Raw genomic sequence first — 6000 nt, 5'->3', positions numbered from 1 at the left:
TTTGGCTTGATGAGGAGAGAAACCTGCTCTGATTGGCCGAAGCCAGGTACTGAACACAGAGGGACACAAAGAGACCAATTTGGCTGATATCCGCTTGTGTTTGAGGGACTGGCTTTGTATCGCAAGTCAGATTTGAACAGCTTCAAGGCAGGAACAAAAAAGAACAATTATATTATTCAAGTATTGTTCAATTAATCACATCAAGGAGCTTTTGATAAATGCTGCTTTGAACTTTAGCTTATATCTCTCTGCAAACATTCCTCTCATGTTCCTCCACGGTGACTCTTCTCGCTGTCAGGGCCGTAATGCCTCCAGGAAGCAGCTTCTCTGTTTTCTGCCCACATACTGCTGGACCCGACCAGACACACACACACCGAGACAAGCTGCCATTCCCCTAAACGTGAGCACCCACACAGAACACTCTACACATACATATAAGGACATGTATGTATGGTTTTACTGCATACCTATGCAAACACACATTAATAGAGCCGTTCTGAATTTGCATAAGCACTTTCTGCAAACATTCCTGTCTAAGATCTCCAGCTCTTATTTGCTCTTGGTGTAATTCAGGAAGAAGTGCATACTGCGTAACAGGATGGTGACAGTGCAGATAAATTATTCAACTTAAAGCTTAAAGTTTGAGTTTCTTTCCGTCTTGATTAATAAATTAAAGATACTTTCTGAATATTTTTGGGAGAATTGTGTGAAAACTGCACGAAAACTAGAGTTCCAAGTAATGTGGATGTCCTGTGTGTAAGGCTACCTTCTTAAGGATTACACTGATAATATGCTTTATTTTTGCATCGCCAACTAATCCCAATAAACAAAAAAAGACAAAAGAAATTATACATTCATTCATTACACAAGTTTAAATACTTTCCTTGGGTCACAAGTATGATTTTTGTTGCGAGCAAGCACTGGTGAGTATTAACTGTAGCAGAATGATGTATGTGGGAATGATACAAATGAACTATCGAGGACTATTTTAGAAAGGATCAAAATCAGAGGATATAAAAGTAAGACTCATTCAGTTTAAAATCTTAATCTCTTCTGCTGGACGTCTTCTAGAAAACATCGATAAGACCATAAGGGCCTGTGTCCACTAACAGCGTTTCTTACGCTTGGAGTGCCAACAACGTCAATTTCAGACACTCACTGTTGCTAGGATATGAAAGTTTTATCGCAGCACTTCCGCTTCCATTGGCAGTGACTATTAAGTCTGTTTTAAATCGCTTTGTATGCTTAATATTTGCTTTTATTCAAGGAAATTTTAAAAAACGATGGAAAGGAATCATGTCCTGCATTACACCTTGAAATTGTATCCTTGAAAAAACTAAAGAATCCGCTCCTCCTTTGCCGTTGTTCTTAACAAAGTTAATTTCTGAAGTCCTGTTCCTTCTTGATTTTGATTGGTCAGTGAGGGAGACACGACAAGCGCAGCGGTGTTCCAAAAGAACTATTTACAGCTGAAAGCGCTGTGAGCAAAGCGACAAAAAAAAAACACAGCCATCACTGAGGGCTTTGTTGCGCTGAAAACGCTGACCTGCATTGGTTTAGTAGGAAAATAGAAGTCCACAACTGTATAAAGGAGATCACTACAGATTTTGAATTCTCTCACAGGTTTAATGTGCTGGCTGACCCATCAACATTGAAAGACTGGAAATGCAGAAGTGATCCAAACGGCCATAATGGTGGGCAGACAGACTTTAATGAGGGGATGGAGAAAGACAGAAGCTCCCTCTAATGGGGAGTGGATCACAGAAGTTGGAAGGGTGGCCTCATACGAACAACACTTCTACAGACAGACTGACAGGCCTTCTGTTATATCTTCTCTGTTAGTTAGGTTTCAGAACTGTACAATGCTGACTGCTTCATGTTATGAATGAAAAATGGTTATAAAACATAAATCATAAAAATAAAAATAAAAAAAAGGATATAAGAATAAACTATATGCACTACTATGAAGCTAAGGCTACACAGCTGACACTTCTTAACAAGAGACTTTTATTGTTGTTTCTTTTCCTATCGAGGACAGTGCTGCTTCTTACCTCTGTAACAGCCTTGGATTTCTTATGCACTGATTCAACTTGATAATGAAAACTGGATCTTTGTCCACGCTGACTCGATAGCATCACGAAGTTCATGCTTATAGTGGCACATTTCTGCTTTTGGTGGTTCATCCGCCCGCTGAAAGCATAAAGCGTGGACTGTGGTAAATGGCTGAACTCTGTCAGCAACAGTCTGTGAGCAAATGCTGCTCAGCTGCTGCTGCGTGAACCAGGTGACATTTTCATTTAATTCAAGTTTCCAGTCTCTGCAGACCACATGATCACTGTAGCTTTATCTTGCACTTCCTGGTGCAGGTGGTTTACCCAAATCGGCTGCACATTCCTGCATGCACTGACTTTCCATTTGTTGCCTGTCAGCGAGCATGAACACATCTTGCCACTCTTCTCTGACCTCTTTCTTTTATGATGCATTTGTGTCCCCAGAATGGCTGCTGCTGCTGTCAGGATGGTTTTTTTGTTTTGGTTTTGCTTTGTTTGCGCTGCCATGCTAACGCACAAATACCCCAGCGTGACGGCTGTTTGTCAGATGCTCGAACCGGCGCGTCTGTAATGATCATAGCATATTCAAAGCGAATTAAATCGCACGTCTCGTCTATTCCGACATTTAGCTGAACAGCAACGGAGCCTCTCGACTCTGTCCGCCTGCCTTATGTCTTATTTACACATTACTCAGTCTGGGAAGGCGTGCTGTTTGCATAAAGAGGGAGGTGGGGGTTAAGAAGTGAGACAGAAAGAGAGAGGAGAGCAGAGGGAGGGTTAGCCTGCAAGCCGATATGACAACTGAAATGGCACTTATAATTGGATCTGGAATAAAAGTTGCTGTATACCTTCTTATGTGGCAATCAGAGCTGATTTTAAATCTCACAACTACACTTATTTGTCTTGACAGCAAAGGCTTGTTTCTCTTATTTCTCCAGAGCTGAACAAAAAGGTATCTTCCGCCTTTTTTAGTTGCAGATTGAGTTCTTTTTCTAATGTTACAATCTTATTTGTCCCCCCTCCTCCCTACCGTAGCCTTCAGTTAACCATCTGCTGGGAAGGGGAGCACACATGGCAGAAGATGTGTTAATGAATGCAGAGTTATATAACCCAGACCTGTGGCGGAGGGAGCGACAGCGAGCAGCAGCCAGATCCACCTCTCTGCACTCAGTACAAGAGAGTCAAGTGATGAGATTCTTTGTACCACCAGTGCCCCCAAGTGGCCACAAGCTGCACTTCCGCCCCCCTATTCTTCCTCCACCTTTTCAAACATGACATGACAACTGCTGCTTTGCCTTTTCTCTTTCTATAAAGAAAAACTCCAGAGACATAGGAGCTGATGCATCGCGCATGGCAGGCTGATATAGGGATGGTATTGCTTTTTCGATGACCACTGTTAAATGGGCCGCCTGCTGACACAGTAAACCACAAAGCAAAGGACGACTATTACAAATCAGAGCCCCGGCCCAGCTCTTTTCCTCCTCCTGCCAAAATGCCACACCTGGCCCGTGCCCTGGCCAGCCATCATAGCCTGCATGAATCAAAGACACTGAAGCACAAGTAGGGAGAGACAAGGACTTATGAGCACTTGGCTCTGCCTCCCTGGTCTCTCCTTTCTCTCCTGCACTCCGTACAATTTTTCTCCCTCCACTCCCGCGTTTATCTGGCCAGCTCGGTTGGCTGATCCTCTGGCGTGGCTTAAAGCACCAGCCAAGCAAAGAACGCCCAGGTTACACTCTGGACACATCAGGTAACATACAAAGCAGGTGAACATGTACGAGGATGCATGGCCAACACTTATCCCTGCCATTCCAAGCAGCCGCAAACAGACCTTTGTCTCTTTTAACTGATGAGTTGCTTTACTGAAGTGTTAGAAAAACAGCCACTAATATAGCACTCAAAAAATGGGACAACAATTTTGCATCATATGGTTGGGTTTATACATTTTTAGGTTACTAATATTTGATAATGATTCCACCTTAAAGTGATACTTCGACTTTTTGGGACGTGAGCATTTTTGCTTCCTTAAAAACAGTTCAATATGACACTCTCATATCTGTCAGCTGAGTATAAAGCTACCGCCAGCCACAAGCTAGCTTCGCTATAAGCAAAGAGACTAAAACGCAAATTATAAAGTCTAAAATTCATATTTTTAAACGACTAGTTGATCACATACGGGAGTTATGTGGACTAAACCGTAAACAGGATCTCAAAAAGTAGTCCAACACATAACGTGCCTGCAAAATCAATTTCTAGTTTCCAGACAGGACACAAAGTGGATTTCAGATTTCACCAGCACCAAATTGAACCAACACGAAGACGTGTCCGAACATGTCAAGAAGGTGCAACCTGAGTGGGGAATTGCAGAATTAAAGCACCCCGAGCTCCCGGTGAATTCTGAAATCAGGCACAGGCTGTCACACACTCCCACACACACAGTCGACAGCTGATGTATTGGTGTTAAGGGCAAATAAACACAGAGTGCAGCAGTCAAATAGAAACAAATAGCACAAGGGGACATTTTCTGTCGTAAAAACACACAGCTCTACAACAGGTTTTGTACGAATTTAGCAAATTAAATACAACGCCTTAAAGCTCCTGGTAGGAACCTTCAGTTTGTGTCGATTTTGGCGCCCCGTGGACAAAGTGTACCCCTTATCTCTTTGCTTTTCTTGTCCTGTACATGCTTCAGTGATGTTTTCTGATGAAAAATCTCATCCTGCTTTCTTTTAACATTTAAACATATCACTCATTGAGAATCTTTGCTGTGGATGTTATTTCACCTACGTCTTGTTAGTCTCCCGCGGCAGCAGTTTCATGCATTAATAATGTCAAGATAGAAATAATCAATCTTGTCTCTATTGGTCTTGTTCGCTGTTGTAGCTCATATTGAGGCATCAGTATTAATTTAAGTCTGATTCATAACCAAAAAAAATTTCCTCACAGGAGCTTTAAATAATGAGCTTTAATGTGGGATTAGATGTATTTTGTTACCTTTGAACAGAGCCAGGCTAGCTGTTTCCCTTAGTTTCCAGTCTTTATGCTAAGCTAAGCCAATTACCTGCTGGCCCTAGCTACCCATGTTTTTTTCCAATTGTTTTACTCCATTCCACACACTGTATATCTGTGTCCAGAGATGTGGACTTGAGACTTGTAGACTTATACTCGAGTCGACTCAAGTCACTGTTTTGATGACTTGGACTTGACTTGACAAAAAATAAATGACTTGAGACTCGACTTGGACTTGCAAGTTAATGACTTGAGGCATGATGACTTGGATGACTTGAATGTGTCCTTAATTTTGAATTCAAAGTTTCTGTCTAACTATCAAGTATGTATGCAGCGCAAACTGGGAATCATGACTGGACGACTCATTAAGCTCCCCGGTATGCGATTGTCGTGATTGGATGACTGGCTGTCAGTCAAACTCCTCGCTATGGCAACACGCAACATCAAAGACCCCAGCTACCTGATGTTTCTTCCCTAAAGAAAAGCCTCATCTGTCGTACTCGTTACAAATCAATACGGCCTCAGAGCAGACCATCATCATGGCTGCGTCTGTGCCAAGATAATACAGATACAATTCATTGTCATACTTTTTAAACAGGTTATATAAATTGGCCAATAATATCATTATTAGACGGGCTACTAATACCTTGTTTTTTCTCTTTATAAAGACCGGATACTACAGGTAAGAGTGCTGGATCCTGGGTGGAAAAAAAGTGACTTGACTTGACTTGACTTGCCCAATAATAAATGACTTGAGACTGACTTGGGACTTGAGCAAAGATGACTTGATCACAACACTGTCTGTATCTGCTTGTTCTATTTGTCTGTACAAGACACAAAGTGGGAAATTTAGATCTAAATGCAGGAAATGAGAAAATGCGATGTTTGTTGACTTTTATTAGCAGTTTCAGCACTTTTATAACATATTTGGTTTCTTTGG

Source organism: Semicossyphus pulcher, unplaced genomic scaffold, assembly GCF_022749685.1.
Source record: "Semicossyphus pulcher isolate SPU_LCO1_2020_fin unplaced genomic scaffold, fSemPul1.0.p SCAF_5, whole genome shotgun sequence".
Lineage (NCBI taxonomy): Eukaryota > Metazoa > Chordata > Actinopteri > Labriformes > Labridae > Semicossyphus > Semicossyphus pulcher.
This window is presented reverse-complemented; position numbering follows the sequence as displayed.